We start from the raw sequence: 15,248 nt of genomic DNA, 5'->3' as shown, positions 1-15,248 counted from the left end.
AATCTTCCGAATTCCCTTAAAGCCCCAACCCAAAAAAAAATCTTAATCTCCCTCCCACTTTGGGTTTAAAAAAAAAAAAAAAAAATTGACAACTAATTAGACTTGAAACTTGTACAACCTGTTTCTATGGATCAGTGAATCGGATCTAAGTTCGGTTAATATGGTGAAATGTGCACAATTGCACATTCAACCGGTTACAAATAAAACGTGAAAAGGTTGTAGCAGTTTTGCCAAATTTACAAAGAGGAAAAAAAATAATTGGACGAACAAAGTGAGGTCTAACTTTTTTTAAGAGGTTTGACAGAGGGAGCTATAACTGCTATGGTCTTATCGTCCCGAAATCGAAGATAATAGGCTCCAGGGTTCTTATTGAACCCAGGGCTGTATTTAGGGGGGGCAAGAAGGCCCGCCCCTTCCTCCCTCGAGCCTCATCTTTCTCCTTTACTGTACGTCAGACTCCGAAAAATTGGGGTCGAGGGGGCCCGGCCACCCCCCCTCCGCTACCTTTGAGCCTCATTTTTCTCCTTTACTGTAGGCCAGACTCCGAAAATTTGGAGCATCCACCCCCCGGTACATCACTCCTTGGACTCTCGGACAAAATCCTGGATACGGCCAAAATCCTGACAAAAAAATCCTGGATACGGCCCTGCTATCGACAAAATCTTGGATACGGCCCTGCTATAAGCAGTACCTACCTATACACCTTGCAACCTATGTATCTACCTACCTAGTTACTAGTTACCTATTTTATGTGACGAAAAAAACAGTGGTTTTGCTTTGGGTTGACCTCAGTTGGTTAGCGAAGACTTCTCCTGCTTTATTCCATCTTGATTACACTACCTATAATATGTACAAATCACCTGTATCCTACAGTACATCCACCCTGCTATAAGCAGTACCTACCTATACACCTAGCAACCTACGTATCTACCTACCTAGTTACTAGTTACCTATTTTATGTGACGAAAAAAACAGTGGTTTTGCTTTGGATTGACCTCAGTTGGTTAGCGAAGACTTCTCCCGCTTTACTCCATCATGATTACACTACCTATAATACGAATTACCTGTATCCTACAGTACATCCATGTATCTATATTTTTCTTAAGAATTGTTTTATTTCTATTCTATCTACGGATGTCGGCTAGGACCAGGCAATTCCACAGTTGAAGCGCTGATATTCTTACTTCCAAATTCACTAACGACGCGACGCACGTCTTGTGGTTTTGGATTCAAAACAAGCCACATTTCTTATCCACCCATACTTTACAAAGAAGAGGCCATAGCCTCGGAGTTTGAAAGCGGTTTGAAGGCTGTCTGGGAGTTGTAAAGGTGTGTCCAAACATAGTCGAACGACAAGGTAAAACTAGGTATGTATAAGTATTACTAACCTACTTTGGAGCTCGGAGAAAGAAAAACTTGAAAGTTGGATAGAAATTTTCGTTTTGAACTGAAAATTGAGGAATTCATCAATGTCCTATTGATCTCGGAAAGGTACTTTACAATTTACAACTAACAGCTAACTGTAAACTCACATGAAGGAGTAGAAGCTTCGATGTATGAAAAACTTCATCAGAAGACATGATATTGTACCTGATCCACTTGACCCCAAACTTAAGATAATGAGAATAAAATAATAATAATAATAAAACAAACAAAAAATAGTTTTCCTATATAGGTATATGAAAAATTGGTCAAGGAATAACTCATGACTCACATTTTCATTGGTTGAGTGCCCATCAACTGACTCACTAACTCATTCGTGAGACCCGTGAGAGTCTTCAGAATGTCGGAAATTTACCTTCTTACTTCCCTACGCCAGCCTAGTTAGCTTAGTTGGTAGTGCGTCTGCCTTGTATTTAATATTATACTTTATACCCTTGTGGCTCGCAGCGGCCCGAAAAAATCTGAGCGTGAATATCGAAAAACTTAATAATATTTCACAAGGAGACTTTTTTTTATTAGGACGGGACGTAAGTGTAAAGTAATAATGTCCTGTGAGACGACATTTCGAAATGATTGATGACTAGAATACTAGAATGGGTATTACTAGAATATGAACTATCTATAACTATAGTCAGAACTATTACTAGAATGAGTAGAATCAGGACTATAATAGTAACTAGAGTCAGGATGAAATATAGCTATAGTGTGAGTTGTTCCTGTAGCTGTTAAGGTATGAAGTTATGCCAGACTTGTCGGGTACGTTATTAAGAGTCATACAGGGAAGCTACTTTGGCTAAAAACAGAGTGGATCGGAGATCATCGGAGAAAGAGGCTCAAAGAGCATCGAGGGAATCTCCGCTTTCGGGACTTTAGACCTCTCGGCAGTTACAGTTCCCTCTAGCAACTCTCACTATCCTGCCTCGGTAGCGTAGTGGTCATGACGCTCGCTTGGTAAACAGGAGGGCGTGGGTTTGATTCTAGCCGAGGTATGGGATTTTATCCTTCTTTATCTGAAAATTTGACGTAAACAGGAGGGCGTGGGTTCGATCCCAGCCGAGGCATGGAATTTTATCCTCATTTATTTGAGAGTGTGATTACATAGTAATGGAGCTCTAATGGTTAGGTGGTAGAAAACGCCTCCGGCGTTAACCTCGCCTAGTGGTTACCTTCCACTCAAGAGTCTATTATTATTATTAAAACAAAACAAAAATCAACAAAAAAAACCTTTTTCTTGACTAGGTAAATACATTGGGGGGGGGCAAAAAAGTATCTAGCCACTGTAGTAGAGATTAGGCGGGATATACAGACCGCAGCCGCTTCGCCTCGTGAGAGTGGGACTTTGGGAATTTTTCTTGGAGGGAAACCATTAATCGTTCGTTCAAAAATAGAGGAAAAACGCCCTGTACAATGGCAGTAACGCTTCGGAGACGGATTCTTTTGAACTGAACAAGCAGGCTCATGTTTCAGTATAGCCTTGGGCCTCCAAGCGGATCCCGCACTGACAAATCTCGTTATAAGTGACCTGGGTCTCAAAATGACCATAACAAAAAGCTATACTCATTTTATAACGTATAACCTATCCATGCCGCACTGACAAATCTCGTTATAAGTGACCTGGGTCTCAAAATGACCATAACAAAAAGCCATACTCATTTTATAACGTATAACCTATCTATGTATAGATTCTCGTTATTCTTATAGCCTATCGCATTATGGGAACAGAATGGTAAGTGTAACTTAAGTGAGTAATTAGAGACGACGTAAGTGTAAAGTGATAATGTAAGAGGACGGGACGTAAGTGTAAAGTAATAATGTCCTGTGAGACGACATTTCGAAATGATTGATGACTAGAATACTAGAATGGGTATTACTATAGAATCTGAACTCTCTATAACTTTAGTTAGAACTATTACTAGAATGAGTAGAATCAGGACTATAATAGTAACTAGAGTCAGGATGAAATATAGCTAGTGTGAGTTGTTCCTGTAGCTGTTAAGGTATAAGTTATGCCAGACTTGTCGGATACGTTATTAAGAGTCATACAGGGAAGCTAATACTTTGGCTAAAAACAGAGTAGATCGGAGATAATCGGAGAAAGAGGCTCAAAGAGCATCGAGGGAATCTTCGCTTTCAGGACTTTAGAGCTCTCGGCAGTTACAGTTCCCTCTCAAAACAAAACAAAAATCAACAAAAAAACACCTTTTTCTTGACTATGAAAGTATGAACAGTTGAACATGTAAAGAATAATTGATATTCAAACGTTTTGGGGCTGAAAGGGCCAGAATTTAGCACTTCAGCCCCCCCAAAGGTACGTATCTTCTAGCTTTATAACAACTACCACCACCAACCTAAACTACCCTGTATCTGGAATCTGGATTATGAGCCAAGAAGATCTGTATGTACGTTAGTAAGGCATATCGTATAGTACTCTTAGAAGAAAGTATAGGTACCTATATCGTTTCAATGTTTTTTACTGATGATTTGCAAATAACTGGAAAAATGTGGTAATACATTAATTGTAAAGTATGTGCCTTATGTTTGACCCCAAGTCAAACTTGGGGTTGAGGTCTGATTATCGTTACGAACATCGGTCAATATTACTATAATGGCTTATGGTGAATGCTTTCAGCAAAGTTAACAAAAGTTAAAGTTCAGTCGATGATTAGAACCAATCATAACATAAGATAACACGCGAGATTCAAAATGGATTAATGGACACAAAAGAAAGTGAATGAATGATGATAATAAGCAGGTAAATATACGGTTCGAATATCTCGCAATGTAGATTGAAGAAGATCCCTTTCAACTCCAACAGTCTATTATTTATTAGTTGGTTGTTTGTTTGTTTGTTTGTTTGTGTGTTTATAAATTATTCAAAAGAGTCGACAATTTAATTAATATTAAAGGCAATATCAATAGATGCATTCGTAATCATACACATTCGCGAAACTGTCATCTCCACCAAGAATAACAATACGAACCTAAGAAGAACAATAAGAAGTAGGTACATAAAAATATGTAAGTACCTATTGGTGAATTTGGAATCTCCACTAAAAGATTGATAAAATAATTGAAATCAAATGGTAAAATTGACATCTCCACTAACAAATCTATAAAATGATTAAAATCAAATATTTACCTACCTACATATAAATTACATATACATATAAATTATGTAGGTCATAATATATTGTAAATTTGGCATCCCCACTAATAGATTCATAAAGTTTTGACCTCAGATTTGGATTTTTCCCAACTTTTTACATAGGAATCGACCATTTATTTATAATTTTTACCCATTTGCAACTCCTCCATTATTAAAATCCAATGTAAAATTGACATCTCCACTAACAAATCTATAAAATGATTAAAATCAAATATGTACCTACCTACATATAAATTATGTAGGTCATAATGTATTGTAAATTTGGCATCCCCACTAATAGATTCATAAAATTATTAAAATCCAATGTAAAATTGACATCTCCACTATTTTCAGCTCACTGCCCAGTGCCCAGTAGTACAGAAAGGGCATTCTATATTACCTACAGTAAATTTCACTTTCCAAGAGGATATCAGACGTATCCTTCGTGGTCTGATGGGCAAAACTCTCACCCGCCTGGGAATCAGAGGGTTCTGAGTTCGAGTCCCTTAGATAATCTCTAACTAAACATTACCCTCCGGCGCGAACGACTTTGCTACATATCATAAGTGTTAAAGCGGCTAAAGCGCCTATTCGAGAAAGCAAGTGTAGCGTAACCTTCAGAGTGTCGGCTGCGATTCAGTGGATGTGCTAGTATGAGGTCTACATACAATGTAGGTAGGTACATATCTATTAGTATGCCTACAGACTGTGTCTGCCTACCTATGTACGATAGGTATTAGTTAGGTACCTCCTATCTATCGTCGGAATACCAACATAGGGTACCTCTACGCACTTGGGTTGTGGTCCCGATCATAAATTGTTTTGGCTCAACACAGAACTTTATATGTAGAGGTAGGTAGATCACAAAAATTGCTAAAAGAAGTAAAATAAAATCGAAATAGCTACAAACTGTCGGTAATTTAAACATTTCATTGTAAAGAAAAAAAAAATGTAGACAATCTATTGAAAAAAGTTGTAACAAGTTCATGAAAAGTTCCCATTGACCAAAAAAACTTACCAATTCGGTGAGCTTGAACGCCGCCCATTTGTTGCAGGCCATTTTGTCTCCGAATTTCGGAGACATGCACAAGCACCAAAGTCCTCAGCCTCTGTCCTCCAATCAGAAATCAGCATTGAGATAGTTCAAGGACGGCATTTGAGCCTTGAAATAACCAACTAGCATGTACGTACATTACATCTAGAACAAAATTTCTAGGTGGTCGGAATTTCATTTGGCTCAGTATATATTACCCATGTTCCATATTTCCCTAAAATGAATCTATAAAAACCATCAGTGAACAAGCCGTCATCACTTTTTTTCACCCACGTAGCGTTTAGGATGAAATCCTCCCCGGGCGTTAAATAGAAAGTGATATAAGAGGGCATGATTTATGGAATGATTTCTTGGTTGCAATTTTTGTGGACATTAAAAAAAAGCATGGTAAAATTTATTAAGTAATTTCTTGCGATAAGTTGTGGTATAAAAAAAAAATGGAATGGTGATTTTTTTACGACTGCTGACTGCCTTTTTTTTAACCTAAAATGATAAATTTACTACGTATCTACCTGTGCACCTGTGAGTAAAAAAACTTTTTTACAGCAAAGTGCTGGGAGGCAAAAATCTTGAAAGCTATGTATGTAGGTATTGCAAATCGCCTCAGAAATTACCAGGATTCTCGGTCTCCCTATTTATTTCTTCTCCTTTTTTTTACACCATTAAAATGTTTATAGAATTTCTATTGGCCTGGAACGTCGCATCGCAAAAACTTCCGGGAGAAAACGAGCATTATCTGTGAACAACCAGTGACGTATCTACCCTCAGGCTAAAAATAGAGTGGAGAGCAAAGAGCAGTGATCACTTATCGTCCCGAAGGAAGATAGGATAGGACAAAGCCCGCCGTTCCGAGAACGAACCTTGTCTGGTTAGGCTTTTCTTTCGCATACGATTTGTGATAGTCATTAGTCCCTTAGGCTAAACACAGAGTGAAATCTGTGAAAAGCACTAAAGCATAGAGCAGCGAGTAGGTAGAGGGAAGTGACGACATCAAACCACATAGAGCTGAGAGCAAAAAGCTGTTTGTTCTCAGCCCCACTCTGTTCCATTTATTGGTTTTTCAGAACAACTCTCTCATCAAAATAAATTGTTAACAAATGGTATACCCATCCGTAAAAGCCGGAGCTTGTGAAAAAGTATCTTAGCCACTGTAGTACAGATCAGGCGGGATATACAGACCGCAGCCGCTTCGCCTCGTGAGAGGGGGACTTTGGGAATTTTCCTTGGAGGGAAACCATTAATCGTTCGTTCAAAAATAGAGGGAAAACGCCCTATACAATGGCAGTAACGCTTCGGAGACGGATTCTTTTGAACTGAAAAACAGGCTCATGTTTCAGTATAGCCTTGGGCCTCCAAGCGGATCCCGCACTGACAAATCTCGTTATAAGTGACCTGGGTCTCAAAATGACCATAACAACAAGCTATACTTAACGTATAACCTATCTATGTATAGTTTCTCGTTATTCTTATAGCCTATCGCATTATGGGAACAGAATGGTAAGTGTAACTTAAGTGAGTAATTAGAGACGACGTAAGTGTAAAGTGATAATGTAAGAGGACGGGCCGTAAGTGTAAAGTAATAATGTCCTGTGAGACGACATTTCGAAATGATTGATGACTAGGATACTAGAATGGGTATTACTAGAATCTGAACTATCTCAACTATCTATAACTTTAGTCAGAACTATTACTAGAATGAGTAGAATCAGGACTATAATAGTAACTAGAGTCAGGATGAAAAATATAGCTAGTGTGAGTTGTTCCTGTAGCTGTTAAGGTATGAAGTTATGCCAGACTTGTCGGGTACGTTATTAAGAGTCATACAGGGAAGCTACTTTGTAAATGCAATTTCTTTGTGTTATTATGTCACAACTTTGGTGCTCACTGCAGCTCCTGTTTTCCTTCTCTCTTCGATTTCGGGACGATAAGACCATAGCAGTTACAGTTCCCTCTGTCAAACCTCTTTTTAAAAAAAAGAAGCCAGTGACGATAGCACGTTGAACACACTCAGTTCTCAATGGATCACTGAAGTTAAGCAACGTTGCGCATGGTTGGTATACGGATGGTTGACCATATCGCCAATCACAAGGTGCTGGCTTTTCCCGACCTCACTCAGGTGGCGGGTAAGGTTAATATGAGAAGGTGGATAGCTTGTGGTCGAATGAATTGCCTGCGGTATTCCACGCCCCATCACCCCTTATTGCCCACAATTTTCTCACTTACCGTTTTTCTCATATAGCCCAGCTCTCCTGAGCAGCTCGATATAAGAAGACCCACCTACCCGTTAACCCCTTATTACTCACTTACCGTTTTTCTCATATACCCCAGCTCTCCTGAGCAGCTCGATATAAGAAGACCCACCTACCCGTTAACCCCTTATTACTCACTTACCGTTTTTCTCATATAGCCCAGCTCTCCTGAGCAGCTCGATATAAGAAGGCCCACCTACCCGTTTTTGCCTGCGACATTCTCTACCCCTTAACTCCTTATTTCCCAGCCCACAATTTTCTCACTTACCGTTTTTCTCATATAGCCCAGTTCCCCTGAGCAGCTCGATATAAGAAGACCCACCTACCCGTTAACCTCTTATTACTCACTTACCGTTTTTCTCATATACCCCAGCTCTCCTGAGCTGCTCGATATAAGAAGACCCACCTACCCGTTTTTGCCTGTGAGGCGATGACGTCACATCAAATGTCCCGAGCAAAGCTCCCTTGCAGGCAACGCATTAATGTGTTTGTGCGCATACGTTTGCCCCCCCCTAAATTCGGCCCCGCCTATAACTAGGTAATAGATAAGGTATAGCCTGTTGTGAAAATGATGGTACTGTTATGCAAGAGATGATAATGAGTTAATAAGTGCAGGATGAGTTCATACTATCTTCATAACTCATAACTATGTAGGTAATGTATAGGTATGCTGTAGGTAACTAGGTACTCGAACTCGTACAATATGGCACTTATTCAAATGAGCTTGGTAGGTACATAGGTACCTATGTCAAATGAGGTAGGTACCTATGTAGGTACAAGTAAGTTGAAAATACCGCGAATACCTAGGTACATACATATAGTTGCCTACAAATGTAATTCTTAATGGAATAGAATTCTCTGTGAGGAATGGAATCTATGGATGCCAGAACCATACAGCCCACTCCGAAGAACATGAGGACTCCTATGCCCAACAGAACAGTCTCCTGGGAGAAGATCAAGAAAACGGAAGAGGGAGAATATAAAAATCTAATCAAACTATTAGTATGTACCATCAAAGCCTTTCCGAATTTCAAAATCAAATTAGGTAGGTACCTAACGGAACCAAATTTGTCAAAAGTGATGTAAATCTCTTGATAAACTGACAGAAGATTTCACTAGAATTTTCGAGAATCAAAAAACGTCTCTAACTGGAGACTCATCTACTGATGAGTCTTGTCAGAAGCGGTAATAATGCAATGCTATATAAGTATCAAAATGAACATAATAAGACGGAAGATTATACCTCCGCCGAAGCAGTACGAAAACATAAATTTTAGAATTTCCTTTTATTTTTTATTATTATTGTTATTATTATTATTATTATTCTTTTTTTAAGAGGTTTGACAGAGGGAACTGTAACTGCTATGGTCTTATCGTCCCGAAATCGAAGAGAGAAGGAAGACAGGATAGGAGAAAGCCAGCCGTTCCGAGAACGAACATTATCCCATCAGGATAAAATCCGCCCCGGGCGGGAATCGAACCCGCGGCCTAGCGCTTACAAGGCAGACGCACTACCCAACTAAGCTAACTAGGCTGGCTAAAACAATCTTCTTCAGACGGCATTAGGGTAGAAATTTGAACATTTGAAGCCAGCGATGATAGCACGTTGAATACACACAGTTCTCAATAGATCACTGAAGTTAAGGAACGTTGCGCATGGTTGGTATTTGGTATACGGATGGTTGACCATATCGCCAATCACAAGGTGCTGGCTTTTCCCGACCTCACTCAGGCGGCGGGTAAGGTTAATATGGGGAGGTGGATAGCTTGTGGTCGAATGAATTGCCTGCGACATTCCACGCCCCTTCATCCCTTATTGCCCACAATTTTCTCAAAGAGGTTTGACAGAGGGAACTGTAACTGCTATGGTCTTATCGTCCCGAAATCGAAGAGAGAAGGAAGACAGGATAGGAGCATGCAAACCTTTTTATTTCGTTGTTACATTATACTTTAAAGGTCTGTGACGTAGTATGCCCTACATCAGATGGGCGAGATGATACACCATACTCCATTCAGGTGCTGGGTCAATTCAATTTTGTTTATCGATGGTGGGCATCGAACGGAGAACCCTCTTGATCGGAAGCTTACACGTTACCGGACCATTTATCAAAAATTATTATGAGTGTCCTACTTAACACCTAACTAAAACCTAACGATAATAAAAAGTCCTATGAAACCTATTGCTAGCTAAAAACACATTGGGCTAACCTTTCCCTTTTATCATTTCCCCTGTTCCAGGCGAGATCACCGGCTCCTGCGAGGGCCCCCACGGGTCCACCATCCCCCTGAGCATCGAATCTCCCTCCCCTGACCTCGTGCAGGTCACCCTCACCCCCCGGTCCACAGGGCCCCACTCTCTGTCCCTCCTGTACGGGGGCTACCCCCTGCTCAACTCTCCGTATCCGGCCCTGGCAGAGTCTAGTGGGGCAGGGGTGAGAGTGGTACTAGCGGGCAAGGGCCTGGCGTCCGGGACCTGCGGGCAACCCGCGGAGTTTACTATTGATGGCGCACAGGCCGGCCCTGGTAAGTTCAGTCTATTAGGCCAGCCACTCACTATCAGCTAGACCTGACAGGTACGGCTGATCAGGTCCGCCAGTAAGGTCTACCTGATAAGCACAAACACTAATAGATACATCTGACAGGGTCTGCCTGTCAGGTCTACCTACTGTAACCGACGTAATTAATGTTGTTAAAATTAGATTTGATTTGCATTCATGTTGCATAAAATATGTAAATAAATAACTGGAAAAATGTGGTAATACATTAATTGTAAAGTATGTGCCTTATGTTTGACCCCAAGTCAAACTTGGGGTTGAGGTCTGATGATTGTTACAAATATCGGTCAATATTACTATAATGGCTTATGGTGAATGCTTTCAGCAAAGTTAACAAAAGTTAAAGTTCAGTCGAAGATTAGAACCAATCATAACATAAGATAACACGCGAGATTCAAAATGGATTTAATGGACACAAAGGAAAGTGAATGAATGATGATAATAAGCAGGTAAATATACGGTTCGAATATCTCGCAATGTAGATTGAAGAAGATCCCTTTCAACTCCAACACTATAATATTTTTTAGTTGGTTTTGTTTGTTTGTTTGTGTGTTTATAAATTATTCAAAAGAGTCGACGATTTAATTATTATTAAAGGCAATATCAATAGATGCATTCGTAATCATACACATTCGCGAAACTGTCATCTCCACCAAGAATAACAAAAAGAACCTAAGAAGAACAATAAGAAGTAGGTACATACAAAAGATCTAGCTCCGTGCAGGGTTTCTCCAACAGAGGACATACAAGTAAATGAGCAGGATCTTGAAGTGTGCCACATTCACACAGATTGCTAGATCTTTTGCATGCAAATGACACGGCCATCCAGACCGCTCTTTTCTGGATGGACAAGATTTGACGACCGAGCTGGACACGGAAAGTAAGTAAGTAAGTAAGTAGGTACATAAAAATATGTAAGTACCTACTGGTGAATTTGGAATCTCCACCGATACAATAATACCTAATATTCAAAAGTAATGGTTAATTTATAATCTCCACTAAAAGATTGATAAAATGGTTGAATTCATATGGTAAAATTGACATCTCCACTAACAAATCTATAAAATTATTAAAATCAAATATGTACCTACCTACATATAAATTATGTACCTAGGTCATAATATATTGTAAATTTGGCATCCCCACTAACAGATTCATAAAATTATTAAAATCCAATGTAAAATTGACATCTCCACTATTTTCAGCTCACTGCCCAGTAGTACAGAAAGGGCATGGAATCTTCTTCGAATAAAGTTATCCGATAAGAAATCTTGTGTTTTCCCACTATTTTCAGCTCACTGCCCAGTAGTACAGAAAGGGCATGGAATCTTCTTCGAATAAAGTTATCCGATAAGAAATCTTGTGTTTTTAATAACGAAAGCAAGTGTAGCGTAACCTTCAGTGTGTCGGCTGCGATTCAGTGGATGTGCTAGTATGAGGTCTACATACAATGTAGGTAGGAGGGCATTTATTAATGTTCACAGAAGATTTCACCAAATTTCACATCGGAAAATTAAGGAGAAAATCACTTTTTTTCACCCACGTAGCTAAATAAATTATTTCCATAAAATCAGTCCAATTTCGGTAGTGATGGATTCATTTGGTCAATCAAGTAACTAAAAAATACCTTATAACAGGCAAGTGGAAAATAAAACCCCACAAAACGAAGGCCTTCAAATTTCAAACACTGTCGAATTACGTGTGCAAAACGCAAAGTTGAGAAAATTGGGAAGAAAATCACTTGACAGTCCAATGTTTGGAAAATGGGTCACACACTAGAAAAATAGCAATAGATAAAAAAAAATAGGTGTAGTCACTGGTCAAACATAAAGTTCCCGTAGGTAAAAGGATAAAAAATAGGGTAAAAGGATAAAAACTGGTCCGGGATCAAATGCGCGACAACACACTTTCAAAAGAGACGAAAGAAAATGTCTAGAAAACTTCCGCACGCCGAAAAAGGGTTTTCAAAAAATCGAACGCACCAAAAAAATGGTCTCGGAAAATTCCCCCGCGCCAAAGAAATTTTCAAAAAAATTGCGCACGTCAGAAGACTGTTTCAAAAAATCGCGCCCGAAAAACGCTTTAAAAACCTCGCGCGCGTCGAAAACGCGTCAAAATTCACTGATAAGGATAATTTTAAATCAGCATTGAGATAGTTCAAGGACGGCATTTCAGCCTTGAAATCGGTGCAAATTATCCAATGAAACGTTGCGTTGTCAATCGTTACTCCGTTGGAAATCGGGACGTTAAGCATAAAAGGGTTAAAGTGATGTCCATCCTATATGAGAAGTGGGATACTCTCACAATTTTTATTTTTTATTTTTTTATTTTATTTATTTTTTTTTATTAATTTTTAGTTTGTCTTTTTATTTAAATTTGTATGTATTTTTATTTGAGCGGAAGTGAGTAGATTTTAAAAAGCGTACCTACTTGTTCACACTTTTCTTATTTGAACAAAAAAAATGCCTGTAATAGGTAATTAACAAATGAAAATGTAAGTGCATATTTAAAGTGATAATAATACAGCTAACATAAGTAGTTATATGCACTGTGTATTTAGGTATGTACCCATAGGTACCCATAGGTAAGTACCTATTTTTACAATGATTAGGTATTTCTAGGTATAGTAATAGAGATCCCTATGTAGGTATTATGTAGATCGGTGAGTTGTAACTAGGTGTATTTCACAGTGTAGGTAATATTAGGTAGGTAAACACTTCTCCATTGATAAAAAAGCGGATATGCGCTGAGTGTTTCTACACACATTACCTACCTACCTAGGTAGGGGAACACAGGGCAAAATGGCACCTCTAGTGCTTATGAGGTCCTAACTAAAAAATTAAGTCACACAGATATGTAATTTTGTAGCAAAATAAAGCATAGTTTCAGCTACAAATTAGATCAGACAAAAACGATATATGTATCACTGGAAAAAAACTAAAAATATTTTTATGAGGGTACTAAAAAAGACCGTTTTGCCCCAAGGCTGGGGCAAAATGGTTCTATACCATATATATGTACATGCAAAACACCTTGGGGCAGAATGGAAACCTGGGAGCTATACTCCCATATACCATTCTGCCCAGACCATTAAAAAACCATTTTGCCCCTAAGCGTCAGTGATTTGAAAACTGCATGGGAAAATTGCATCAAGCACTCGTGAAATAGAAAAAACCTCCGTACTCTTCGAAAACAAAAGATAAAAGAATCAAGAAATTGCATCAAGCACTCGTGAAATCGAAAAAACCTCCGTACTCTTCGAAAACAAAAGATAAAAGAATCAACCACGGATCAAAACAAATATAACACTTACAGAAATAGTTCCTAGTCCATCCAAGAGAGCTCAGCACTTTCTAGCTCCTAAAAAGGACGGGTGATCGTTTTGCCCCGATGTGCCATTTTACCCCGTGTTCCCCTACTTTACAGGAATAGTTCCTAGTCCATCCAAGAGAGCTCAGCACTTTCTAGCTCCTAAAAAGGACGGGTGATCGTTTTGCCCCGATGTGCCGTTTTGCCCGGTGTTCCCCTACTTACCTACCTATCACTATGTCTGTACTTCACACTGAACAACTTTCACTGCTGAAATTCTAACAATAGGTAAGTCTGGTAAGTGCCTAATGTAAAGTACGTTAAAGTAGGTACTTGGTGCTATTAACTGTTTTTTAAGTACCTACTCAAGTAGTGGTCACTTCTGCAAATAAAGGTGAAAAGAAGCACTCCACTTAAGGGGGAAAACTTATTGATAAAGTCCTTTTTTAAAAGGTTTGAAAGAGGCATAGAGGGAACTGTAACGGCTAGGGTCTTATCGTCCCGAAATCGAAGAGAGAAAGAAGACAGGAGATAGGAGAAAGCCAGCCGTTCCGAAAACGAACATTATCCCATCAGGATAAAATCCGCCCCGGCGGAAATCGAACCCGCGGCCTAGCGCTTACAAGGCAGACGCACTACCAACCAAGCTAACTAGGCTGGCTACGAGGTGTTTATTTGAAACAAAAAAGTTTCTAACCAGACAAACTCGCAACCCATGGACTGTGAGTCGTCTACTGAACCGCGGATTGGTTCTTTCAGCTATTGGCAGTCTGTTCAAACTTAAACAACATTCTAATTGTCGATCCTAATGTTTTGTTTATGCCACGGGGCACGGGCTATCAAAGAATGAAACTGAATATTTTTTATATTCGAAGAGAGAAGGAAGACAGGATAGGAGAAAGCCAGCCGTTCCGAGAACGAACATTATCCCATCAGGATAAAATCCGCTCCGGGCGGAAATCGAACCCGCGGCCTAGCGCTTACAAGGCAGACGCACTACCAACTAAGCTAACTAGGCTGGCTAAAATAATCTTCTTCAGACGGCATTAGGGTAGAAATTTGAACCTTTCAAGCCAGTGACGATAGCACGTTGAATACACTCCGTTCTCAATAGATCTTCTTCTTCTTCTTCTTCTTCTTCTTCTTCTTCTTCTTCTTCTTCTTCTTCTTCTTCTTCTTCTTCTTCTTTCTTTTAGAATTATAGGTGCTTCAACCATTTGATTTAGCAGATACTTCGCACCACGTTCTAAGTTAAAATAAAAGTGTCTGTCTGTTTCGCGATATCTCATGAACAGGAGAGGTCTGGCTGTTATGATATCTTACCTGTGAGCAAGGTCAGAGTTCCCAAGATGACCGCATTGTCCACCAAGTTGTGAGGAATGGAATCTATGGATGCCAGAACCATACAGCCCACTCCGAAGAACATGAGGACTCCTATGCCCAACAGAACAGTCTCCTGTGGGAGAAGATCAAGAAAACGGAAGAGGGAGAAT

This window comes from Diaphorina citri, unplaced genomic scaffold (genome assembly GCF_000475195.1).
Source record: "Diaphorina citri unplaced genomic scaffold, Diaci psyllid genome assembly version 1.1 scaffold2123, whole genome shotgun sequence".
Lineage (NCBI taxonomy): Eukaryota > Metazoa > Arthropoda > Insecta > Hemiptera > Psyllidae > Diaphorina > Diaphorina citri.
This window is presented reverse-complemented; position numbering follows the sequence as displayed.